At 32.3% G+C, this 13,438-nt stretch overlaps 1 protein-coding gene across 1 annotated transcript in view; it reads left to right on the plus strand.

The window, feature by feature from the left end:
* LOC123666223 (neurogenic locus Notch protein) overlaps positions 1-13,438 on the plus strand; it is a 131,786-nt gene that overhangs the window by 67,105 nt on the left and 51,243 nt on the right. The gene's annotated exons all lie outside the window — the stretch shown is intronic.

Here is a 13,438-nt window from a genome sequence, read left to right on the forward strand (position 1 = left end):
TTGCTTGTTTATTTTATTTCTTATTTGGTCTACAATAAAGTGTAAATAAATAAATAAACTATTTAAATATAATATAAATAACCTATTTTTTAATTGATTTCTACGGAATATTCATGATTTAGGTACTTAAATAAAAAAAGAGTAATAACTGTAAAAATATCCGTCTAATTTTTGTAGAAACTCCTAACAGAGTTATCATAGACAAAAGTAGACCTTTTGTATCTTGATATTTAGAGTCCAGAAAAACCATATTATACATAAGACTTATTATTTTTCTTATATATTATTTTCGTAATATATCTTAGTAGTTCTAGAGATAATTGTAAAATTGAATTATAAGAAAACTATTACATTTTAAAGGTTAATTTAGCTATTGCATGTTAAAAAAAATATTCACATCATGTATCATACTTAAATAATTTAGTTGATGGGTTAGATCTACTGAAACGTTTGCCATAACATAAAAATTACACATCTTTGAAATGAATATCTAATATAGTATCAATCTATTAAGAGGTTGTGAAAATGCAATAGCCTACATAACTGAAAGCTGTATAACTACGGTAATTTAAGTCGGCTTCAAATTACGTTCAAGCAAATTATTGTAAAATGTTTACTATGTTTAGTTCAGCTCTGTATCCCATAAACCCAGTGGCATTAAATAAATGTTTTTTAAGAACAGAGACAGTTAACAATTGAATATGAATTGATACAAAATGTTTGACTAAAAATCTAAGAAAAATTTGCGAAAAATTTCAAGTTGCAAGAAATACTTAAATGACTTTGTGGTTGATGACTCAACTCCGGATACTATTAAGGAATTTGCTTATTTAAACGTAAAATTATCCAAACATTCCTCAAAGATCCTTAGAGTGCACAACCGGTGGTTAGGAGCAAGTCGAAATGGTAGCCCGGGGCGGTCGAGCCGATCTCAGAGCGGCATTGGTGCCCGGGGCGCGAGAGATCTTTCCCACAAACCCGTTACAGCCGTTCTGATATTGAGATAGAAAACGTGGCCGAAATTTGCGTCTGAAATGGATTTTGTGTGAATGGTTTTAGAACAAATGCAATCAAGAAGAAATAGCTTTCCGGTATCGTACGGTAAATATATTTTATTAATATTAGATTTAAGTGTATGCGTTTTTTCTAGAGTTAAAAGCTTGTAAATCTGCAATCTGCAAGCTTTACAATGCTTGCAATTAATAAACTATTTTGAGCATTTCAGTGAGACAAGTAAAAACTTCTTTAACTTGACCTGTTTTTTTTACTTTTTTTGGTAATAGAAAATTATTATAAACTTTGAAAGTGTTTTGTATATATCGCCGTATTTTGTAGTCGATAAAAGTTATTGGAACAATATCCGATAGATATCCGATAGACGAAAATTAGGTACTTCAAATCATTAATGTTTTGAATATAAATAACGAGTGTCGAAACTATTATTAGAAATGCTATAACAATTTTGGAGGCCTTACTTATATGAATAAGACTGTCAATAAATAGCAATCACTGTCATTTACAATGTTGTTGGTGTGTCGACTATTTGCATATAATGTTAAAAGCAGAGATGTGGAACAACAATTAACAGAATGTGACTTATGCTTTATAAATATTTGAATATGTAAATTCTGGTCATTGGTGAACGATTATTGAGCAGATGTTTGAATTTTAATTGATGACCTGAAGATGTTATGAACAAAAATAATACATGCAAATTGGGGGATATTTAAAACTAGTCGGCATTGATCATCCAAATTATGTAGTATTTCAACGCTAGCAGAACCATTTAAGTGTTTTGATTCAGTCAATAACTCAGGAGGTTCTCGTTTGAAAGAAACTGAATAACATTAGTAATGGTTACAGACTAGTCATCGTCAAGTTAACTCGTTCTCAAGTTGTGTAGCTGATTTCTTGCGGACTACTCGATTTGTTGCGCCGTTTAGCATACTGATCTGACCCCGCTCGATCTCATTGATCCGCTGTGAGATTAAACTGAATGTTTCCATTTTGATTTTGCTCTGGTGCCCATTTGAACTCGCACCCGGATGTCATGTTTTTACATTCTGTTCTCTTGTTACCGTTTCGTTTGTTCGCGGTCGTGTCCTCGTGTTCATGATTTCTTCATTCTTTATGGACAGTGTTATGTTATTATGTTGTTCTTTGTTTGATTTTTTTTGATATTATGTTTTCGTTGCTTAAAATTATTATACGAGTGTTATGTATTGTAGAACCAAATGATAGACAGTTATTTATTTATAAAAAAATACTTACTGATTTTGTGCCCGGTTTTCGCACTGTTATGATCAGTCCTTTTTAAGAGTTTGTGTTATACAAAAATTATTTGTTACCTAAAACTAAATAACTAGTATTCAATTCGAGACCTAACATGATATAATATTATCAAAACTCCGTAAAGCTGTGATCGATTTGAACAAATAATTTTTAATTTGTATTGTAAATATTAACATGGTTTTCCCAAAACGTAGCGTTCGCTATAAAAACTGTGACAGATGCCTTACACCAAAAATTGTGTTTTCCACTTATTGTGTATTCCAATCACAGCGTAACGCTTCGTCTGTTAACTTACAGTCGCACACATTCAATTTATATTTGTGGCTACGATTATTGCTATTATGTTACAATGTATTATTATAACCTTGAAATTTGCTTCATCATTCTAATTGTCCAAAAGAGAAATAATAAAAAATGGTCGTATTCGAGTCCGCTTGTTACTAAGTGTTCGTTTTGTTCTGAGCGCCCGAGGGCAATCATGTCTCGGTATAATAAAGGGCTGCGCACGTCCTCCTGCTTTAAGATTTATAGCTACGAGACCCGCCGACATCGGCGCGTATGCCTTGCGTTTGTCACACCATTATCACGATCTCGGCTCGATACAGGCCCTCTGTAATTGCTAAAGTGATAAGTTTTTGGGATGTAACCAAGTAAATGAAGCGCTGAACATTAAACGGTTCAATTATATCGATTCCTTGTAAATTTATCTTCAACACGTGTCGGATGTGTAATTCGGAATATTTGTCAGTTGGACCCCTCACTTTATAATTTGTAATTCCGCCTGATATAATTACGTCCTTTTCAATATTTATCTTTATTCATAGCAGTTTCTATTGTTGTGTATTCTACAAAATGATATTAAATATTTAATGTTGTAACAATAGCATATTTAATTTTAACAACAATCTTTTTATATTTTTGTGATTGTGATAAGACTATATCCTCCTATGTCTAATTATAAATTATATTTGCAGTAATCTGAACATTTTATGTGATAGTCATGAAATTTGCTAGATCCGATCGTACAACTCTATTCATCCCATTACAACCTATGTTCTCAGACGGAACATATGGTCCTCGTCATATGTTATCTGCGATCAGTGCACCGAACGCATTTCAAGCTCTGACGCGATTCCTGTGGGCTGTTAAGTGGCGTTATTAATCTCACTGCTTAATTTATGTAACACAGTTGAGTTACTGTTAATAATCTTTAAGATCACATCACAGTAACGCATGTATCTGACTTCGCTACTACCATTCATAGTGTTTTAATTAAGCTAGTGATTTCCACATGGATCAATTACACAATGTGTTATTACTAAACATATTCCAATATCGATTGTTTAATTGCAAAAAGTTAGACTGCAATGCATATCAATTATCCAAATAGAAACGGATGTATCGAATGAATATTCGATGTTAAATGGTAGCGGTGAGCCAACTTTTTGGACATAAGATCGAGTATGGCAGGGGTGCGCGGGCGTCGCTTGCACGGTGCACGTGTGTGCTGTAACTCGATCCCCGCTTGTAGATAATAATTCCATATTGTTGAACCGAGCCCGGGGCTCTTTCGCACAATGAAACGATAGGGTCGCCAATGAATGGATGTCTCTCAGGAGATAATCGTCGCTTTTATGTTGTAATTTAGACATAAGGTAAATACAAGTCCATTAAGATAGGTATTTAGAAGATGAGCATTCTATGTACCTTTATTATGGTGACATCCACAGCTTATTTTGGTATTTCTTATGTATAGTACTTTAGCTATATTTTTCTGGTCAAGTCAACATAAAGATGCATAAAGCAACTATTAACATACGTGAGACAGTGGCCATTGTTGAAGAAAATATTACATTTAAGACCACATTAAAATGAAACATTTTCAAGAAACATCAGAAGTCATAAAGGAGTGTACCCGTTAACGTGAAACTTGTTAAAAAACACGATCACACGACTATCTTCAAAGAACAAAGGGTTCATTACCCTTATACTATGAGAATGATTCTGTAAAGTGGACGTATTATAATGAAACGTAATGCGGTGACGGCTTATCTTCTCATTATTATACACGAAACTGTTTAGTACGTAATATCCGCACAGGTTATAACATGTGTGTACTCAGGTAACATGTATGCTTTTTGATGTTTCAGATGTTTTATATCCCACAGTGTACTTGACGATTCTGGTCTTAAGCATTTATTGACATTTCAAGCTTCAAGTATCACATTTATCTGTTTTGATTATACTTTACTAAGAACCTTTACTTTCATTTTTTACTCTTAATGCATCTGCATTGAATGCTTATTAGTTTATTAAATTACTTTTATATGTGTATATCTTGTTAAACTCAATGGAAATTTTCGCAACATGTTCAGTGTTCGTATCAACGATCTTTATTGTTCACGGCTTAAATTAGGCTTAATCATGATTTGTGTTCCGATTACATCTCGAACAAAATGTATCACACAATGCCGTGTCACCTTGGATCGTGTTGGTTCAATGCTGTCGTCTATTTGACGCATGCAATGGTTCTCGGATGTAGGAGCGATCATATTATAGCCGCCATGGACTAAACTGATTGCAGAAAATAATTTGCAAATTATGTTATTTGCATTTTTGTCTATTTTTAAATGACTTTTTTTGTCATGTGTTTCGCTTTAGCTTGTAATATCCCACTACTGGGCATAGGCCTCTTTCTCTATGCAGGGTAAGGATCAGAGCTTAATCCATCACGCTGCTCCAATGCGGGTTTGCGGATATATTCCCTACTATGAGTAACGATCGCTATCAGGATCGATATCATGTGTTTAAATATATTAAAATGATATTTTTAAACTAATTCATTTTAGAATACATCTATAGAATTTTTAAATCATATCGACATCGAACACAAGCGCCGATCGCCACATGTTCTACAAACGCTAAAATAATAAGTTCGCTGGAATAATAAGTCGAACGTAAATTCCTATCGTCTTACTCTATGGCCGGTACGCAGGCTGCGCGCGCGCCGCACACGCTCACACACGCTCACACACGTCCACACGCACACACACGACCGTGTGTGGACGCGTGGGAACGCGAGACGCGTGCGCCGATACCGACGCGCTTTGTGCATTATTTAAACGTATAAAACGTTTTTGGTGTAAATACACCCACGTACTATCTCTCTGAAATGTAGGCCTCTATATATTTTAACATTCTTTCATTTGGTATTAACTGTATTTGACTATTTTGACTGTGACTTATATAGAGATTCGTATCTAAATTATTGACTGAAAATAGTTGCATATTTTTTAATTTATAAATGTTTTAATATATTATCTTACATAGCTATACTGTTTCATTTTAAATTCATCAGATTTACTCAGCTACCATATTGTATAAAATTAAATGTTATATAAATTCTAGCAGTCTATAACATCCGCTTATGTAGCCAAACTTGCCGTAGCGGCTCCTTTCTCCTAAGCGGAGCCTGATCAGCGATAACGTGTGACTGGCACGATTCGACCTTGATCACTGGTCTGCTCTAGTGCCATAGGTGCAATCTCGTCTCAATGTAAATTTTAAGCTTTACTTACTCAAATCGTGGTTTGAAATATAACTGTAGATATTCATATTGTTATCGCGTGGTATCCTAGTTAAGTTGAAAATAATATTGTTTCTTAAAATTTATTTAAATCTCATATTTTCTATTGTAGAGTCTGAAAAGTGTTCTAAGTTAACACCTTTAGACGTTTTGCCTCGTTACGGTTATAATTATTTTTCTCTTGCATCAAAAACTGCAAAACATAATAAATTTGGCAATTTATAATGTTTATATTGTTTTTTTTAAGTCATTAAAAAATCTTACAAGGACGTATGAGGCAATATATCATGTTTATAAATACCCGTTGACATGTAAGTCATGTAAACATTTTGAAACTTTGGCGAACTTAAATCATTTTTGCCGAGTTTTATTATTCTTCGCACCAATCTTTTAATTTTTAATATTTTACTTTTTGTATTTAGCGTTCTTTGTATCGCGCATAAGTTTTAAAGCTTTTACGATCACTTTTTATATTTTGACTTAAATGCGACTTACGATGATTATTATTTTGAGACATATATTTATACTTTGTAGTTATTTATACATAAACACAAGTTTTCGCTTCTGGCTTCACCCACTTGGATTAAACGATTTTGACTTTTCCGTTTTCTACCGTTAATTAAAATATAGCCGATGTCACTCAGTGAGACCGTAGCATTCTCTTGGTGATGGAACTTTAATATCGGTCAGTATTAGGAGGTTTTAAGATTATCAATTGAAAACTTTAAAAAAAATTACAAATAGGTATATCCTCTTTATACGGTCACAGCCATGGATTGTACCTGTTACGCTGGCGGTTGCGGGTTCGATCCCCGCACATGACAAACATTTGTATTGGCCATACAGATGTTTGCCGTGGTCTGGGTGTTTGTGCAGTCCTTGTGGGTCTCCCCACCGTGCCTCGGAGAGCACGTTTACCCGTCGGTCCCGGTTGTTATCATGTACATCTGATAGCGATAATTACTCATAGTACAGGCTGAAGCGTATAGATTTGTTGGTGAAATAGAATCAGGAATTAAATCAATAGTTCTATGTTGCTAGATAAATGACACCTACACATAAACGACGTGGGTACCTTTAGGCTATTTTCATTTCATATGCCATTTGTAAGTCCGTTTCTATTTTCATTTCGTTTTGTTTTAAGTCCGAACTTGTTTATTACTAATTGCCTATTGTTTTGAATAGGTATATATTACGATATGAATAAATTATATTAAAAAAAAAAGTCAACGCGTTGTAGACGATGGAATAAGTTTTTAATAATTTTAATCAAATTAATTGTTTCTAATTTGTATTTTTTGTAATATTGATATTTTATTTTTGTATCTTCAAATATTTTTAAGCTAATAAGAAACTGACATTGGAAGAAGTAAGAAGTATACCTTAACCCTTTTAGACTGCCACTATATTTTCTAAATATATGATTCGTTGCTCGATATATCAATTTGACATACATTTAATTGATAACGGTTTCAATTATAATTATCAAAACGTGTTAGTTTATTTTTATTAACTTAATATTATATAAGTTTATAAAGATATGACGAAAGAAATTAATTAGTACGTTTTATTTTTGTCTTACCCACAACTTAGGGAATTCTAAGCAATTTTTAATATCATATCATCGGTCAGTCGGAGATGCAGATACGATCCCCACTGGAATGGTGGATTTTTGTTATGATATTAAAAATTGGATAAAAGAAAGAAGCCCGTACAAAAATATCTCTGCAAAAGATTCATTCCCTATAATTAAATCTTTACAGGATTTTATGTTTCCGTATTAAAAATGTCGTGAAGTCACTTTTAAAACGATATGCTCTCAATCAAATAATCTTGAACGATTAATTTATTTTTACTTTTATTTTTAATCACAAGTGAACGAGTTTGTGTAGATCAAGAGCAATCAAACCTCGGCGTAAAGCTTAAAACCGGGGCTTATAATTATAATTGTCGGTATACCGTAAGAGTAAATAAAAATTTTAATTTGAGTGTTTTCGTTTAAAGAAATTACTTTAAATATTTCGAAACGCTTGTTAAATAAATCGTTTTATACGAATAAATGATTATTGTTTAATACGCTTAAAGGATAGGGTCATTTTATTTAATGTTAGTTTTCAATTTCGGTTTCAAAGGTTGACATCTTGAGATGTTTTACACCCTTATTTTATCATTCTATCCCGGTTAGTCTATGTCTGTATTAGCATACCTAATACTTAATACTTAATTGTTAGGTATGGACAAGATATTGTGGATTTATACCGCGTTGATGTTTTTGGCTACTTCATAATATAGCTTTCATTCGACTCCAAAATCAAAGAAATATTTTCTTATATAATATAACTACAGTGACACTCCAGACAAACTTTTGAGCTGGAGAGTGGGATTCATTTCGTACCTCCCTCCCTACAGGACATTAATATCCGTACAGATAACCTTAGGTCAAAGTTAATCTCGGTCACCCGTCCCCACTCGCTACCGCGGCCACGCCCAACGCGCCCGCGCCGCTCTCTCGGCCAATCGCACCGCGAAACTGTACTGGTGATCCACTTGTACTGCCACTTCTTGTATTTATATATCCATTGTGACACTGATTTGAAAATATATAAGACATGATGCGATATTTAGATATATACTAATACTTTTAATATGATAACTATAACCGGTATCCCAAAGATGAAAATAATTGGAGCCTTCATTGATTTAAAGAACGTTTACTTTCTGTATCATTTACGGTTTAAAAACATTAAATTTCTCTTCCCACATTCTGTAATCGATCTTTTGAATTCAGTATAAATATTTATTAAACGGCGAAACATTGCGGATTTCTAGACCGATGCTATCAAATCTACAATCAAGTTTATGTCCTAGGACATTCTCGTAAGGTTAGGAAATGAGTTTTAAACCCTTGTCTTTTGTTATAACGTCAATTACTTGGTTCGTGAGGTCTCTTATCTGTCGTCTGCGAGCTTTATCGCTAAGATTTACAGAGAGTAGGAAGTCCGGCGCGGAGGACCAATATTATATTTACTGTATTCTGTCACAAAAAGTACAAAGGCTTTATTTAAAAAAAAAAAAAAATAAAAATAAAAAAGTATATTCTAACATAAGGCTGAAACTTTTATTATGGATATTTGGGTAATTTTTACTTTTCTATAAAATATATTTTATTATTTATATTAAGCACATTTGTAATTATCATTCAACAATAAGTATGAATAATCTTAATTGGCGTGAGATTAAAAACACGATAAATTACATTAATGAATAACATCATATCAAAATGATAATAAAAATATACACACAGGCTAGGTATACTTACCTGTCTGTGTTTTTCCATACAATCCAGAAGCATACATTATATTAATATCCTATTTTTGTCAATCGACAAATTAATACCTCAACAGGTTTTATTTTATATACTCCACAGGCGAAATCAAAGTTCTAATTCGTATTTTTGTGTTACCCACACATGAGAGAATTCTAAACATTTCTAATATCATATCAAAATGACCCGCTAGGTCGAAATTTTTGATATGATGTTTTTATACTTATTCGTCTCTAAGCGACCGCGGCGCCGTCTATAGTGAGTTCTTTACAGAACCTGTAACTCTTCAAAGTTTCACATTACAATGAAAATCTTCGAAGTTCTAATTTCCTATACTTTAGGCAACATAAAGTCTAAATATGAGTGAATAGATTATTTTTATGTGAAAAAAATTTAAGTAAGAATGATAGCAGATATCTCATGTGTGTAAAAGTACGTGTGTGTATGCAACATGAGAAAAAAAAATCAAATTGTTTGTAAGACGGTTATGTGTGAATCAAGGAATTCAGGTAACTGTAAAAGTAAAAGTAAAGTTATTAATAATCGTCTAAACTGGTTTTAATATATCTAATTCAATATTATATAATAAAACCGAAGATTATATATTAAACCACGAAAAATGCAGGATCCATAAAGCCAACTTTTTTACGCTATCAACCTTTATAGAAAAAGAGTACAACCCTTTTAATATCACGACATCATTTGCCGATAGTGTATAATATTACCGGAGTGTCATCGACAACATTTTTCAAACAAGAAAAAAAGCAAAAGAAAATTAATGTAATCTGGCTTTTTTGAAAAACATTGCTGTCATCCAATTTTCCCCATTTTTTATTCAGTAATTCAGTTACAGCTCAAGGCAATGAAAGTTACCTGTTACCGTTAGCTATGCTCCAACCATTCATCCCGTTTTATTTAATTAATATATATAGTCATGGAGTTTTACCCCTTTGGACATAACAGGAAACATTATGTCGCACAAATGAGTGCATCTCGCCATTACTGGACCTAACTGTTCATCCATATGTGATGCACCTAATGAAGGCAGACTCAACGGGACACGTTCAGAAAAACTTTGATACGACGAAAACCGTTTACTTCCTCTTAGCTGTTCCTTTTTTATGTTATTAATAAGCGTTTTAATAATTGTATATAATTAATCTGTTAATAGATTAAGCGTGTTGAGTAACGGTCACTTATGAGTTGAATATGTATATTAATAGCCAGTAAAATTATGATTGTTGTTTGCTATATTTGTTTTTGGTCATTTTTAGTCCCGATGTTTTGGTACTACTTATATCAAGTGCCATAGTGCCTTGAGTTCGTTCAATGCTCGACCGAAAATATGGTAAATCTTCCGTTGTACATATAAGTTGTAAATTTATTTATTAGTAACCTAATTATAAGTCTAGTCTGCTAAACTGTGAAGATTGACAAAGTTAATCAACGTATATTCTAAAAAAATAAAATAATATTGGATGATATATTATAAATTTATCCTAAAGGTATTAATTATTAGTAAACAAAATTTAAGTTTTAAAAGAAGAGTCAGCTAAGATGGTTATCATTATAGTACAATTCGTAAGCGATGAAGTATAAAGATAAAGGGTCAGTCATATGCGTGCGCAAGCGCATGATGCGCACAGTACGCGCATCAGATAACAAGTGACATGCCTCCCTCGCTTCTAGGAACAATTCGAACACACGTGACACTGGCGAAACGATAATCTCATAATTGCTGAATAGTAACTTTTTCATCTGTTTTTGCATTTTATATTATATCTAATATTACAATGGAAATCATTATTATAATAACTTAGAAGTTCGAAAGTACATCATTATTCTCGTAATATTGCGTTGATTTTCAGTTCTGAATTGAACTGAACTTTTTTACTATACCTAATCAAAAATTTGATGTATTATACCTACGTCTAAAAACTTGACCTATTACCAAACCTATTAACTAACCGTGTCTGGCATTTTTCTCAATAATAAAAAATATTAAAATTAGTTAACACTGATGTTAGTTTTTCAAATAAAACAAACGTAAAAATGCGATAGGAATTAGATTTAACCAACATTCATAATCGATTCTATCGAAGATTAAGGCGTACAACGCAACAATAAACATAGAGAATTGTTGTTCCAACAATACAGCACCTAATTTGTCTTCTAAAGTTCACGAGCGTTACAGAATATCGAATAACCAAACAGTTACATGCAGCTTATTTATCGCGAACTCGTACCGCTCTCAGCGACGCGGGATCTCCTGTCGACTCATAAAATATCGCCTTACAAAGCCTGCAGACTCTTACAACTAGCAAATACTTGATTAAGGTTGATCGCATATTAACATGGCTATACCTGCGCAATCAAAGACTTACTGTGTAAATTTTGATGCTCTTCCAATGATGGTTGATTTACTGCTGCTGCGTCTTTTATAGATTTACACATACCTTATAATTCAGGAGTTTTGTAATGCAAGAGGTATTTCAAAATCCAATTGGAAGAACTTCGAATTTGTGTATTATTAGTAACTAGTTTGTATTATTAGTTATTAGTTTAGTACAGTAAATGAAAATACAGCAGATAGATAAATGTTAGGTAAAATGATTGCAGATTTGTAATGTATAAATTTGTCTGTTAATCATTCTCAAATACATAACTGATATTTTTAAATGCCAATAATTCGACAAGGTCGAAATTCGGATTATGTTTGTAACAAAATTCTCAACACTCAACTCTTACAATGTACGACCAAGTTAAACGTAATCCTTTATCATCTGACCGTTCTAGTTCGTTTTTTCTTAATAAGATCATTGATAGCTACCATTATAATTTATAGTGCACAATTTAATGAAGATTTAGCTCCTAGACAAGCGTTCCACGGTCGAACAAAGGCATTTTTAGCTTATTATTTGAGATAATGGACTGGTAGTCGATGTCATCTTTTTGTTTCATTACAGTATTGTTACAAGCCAATTAAGGGATAATCATTGAGCTGTAATAATGTCGATTACTACACAGATTACGAATATTTAATCGTTTTCTTTTGATTGAAATTAATTTTAAATTTTTCTATAGTAAACTTACTATAAAATAAGTTAAAAAAAATATGTATTTTAAGTATAAAATTTTGAGGACCAATACTAACTAAAATATACATACTGGGTTTCAACCCTTATCGGGAAATCAGCTATAACGCATCAGTCTGTGTCTAAACAGAACCTACTACATATAAAAAACGAATGAAACCACACGGATTGCCTAGTTTTAATATATAATACACAATATGGGACCAGCAACCTGAAGCCGAGGTCAGCGCGTGGGAGACATCGTGATCCGCCCACGTTGCTATACAGGTTCCGAATACTGCCATGAAAATGTTTGTATAAATTCGCTGGAAATTCACCATTGGATTAAACTTTGATGTATATTTAAAGAAATGTAATAGAAGTTAAGAATTTGTAGAGAAAAATCAAGAAGTTAGAAATTTACCCTCAATGGGCAAAGATTGTAAGTCTGCTAAATCATTAATAGTTACACTGTGTTCTCTTGTTAGGCCTATTAAGCAAGGAATATAAATTAATAAATGAGAGTATTATAATAAATCAAGTTATACCTTCTTGTTTACCGTACAACACCTTGTATAAGCATAATTATTATCTGCTTCCCCGAAAATATGACGCGTACTATTATGCACACTTCTGTAGTGTTTACCAATCGTAATGATGCACTTTAAGTTGTATAATATTTCAAATAATAATAATAATCTATTTCACAAAAGTTGTGGGAAATAAATGATCCAAATTTTATTTGGCATGTTATGTATTAGGTATATTTATAATTATGTAAGTACTAATTATATCTTCAGCTCTGTTAATTTAGATATAAACTAGCAACAAATAGAAAGATAACCAAACATTTTACATTTTAAAATGTTTATTAAAAAGAAATTTATATATAAAGCGTATTTTTCGTTGCAGGATTACATACATGATAAAAATGTGTGGAATTAGTGACGCTGTAATATCTCATGCAAGATATTACTAATTTTGTACTAAAACACAGTTCATATGTTATTTTCAAAAGAGTAACTGCGGAGTTTCTTGACGATTCTTCTCTGCAGAATGTACAATATGAATCGGTGGTAGCTTCACTTTTAAAAATAATAATCACTTTTGAGATTCGAAAGTGCTTTTGAAGCCTATTTGAATAAAGTTATTTCTTTTAAA

This window comes from Melitaea cinxia, chromosome 2 (genome assembly GCF_905220565.1).
Source record: "Melitaea cinxia chromosome 2, ilMelCinx1.1, whole genome shotgun sequence".
Taxonomy (NCBI): Eukaryota; Metazoa; Arthropoda; class Insecta; order Lepidoptera; family Nymphalidae; genus Melitaea; species Melitaea cinxia.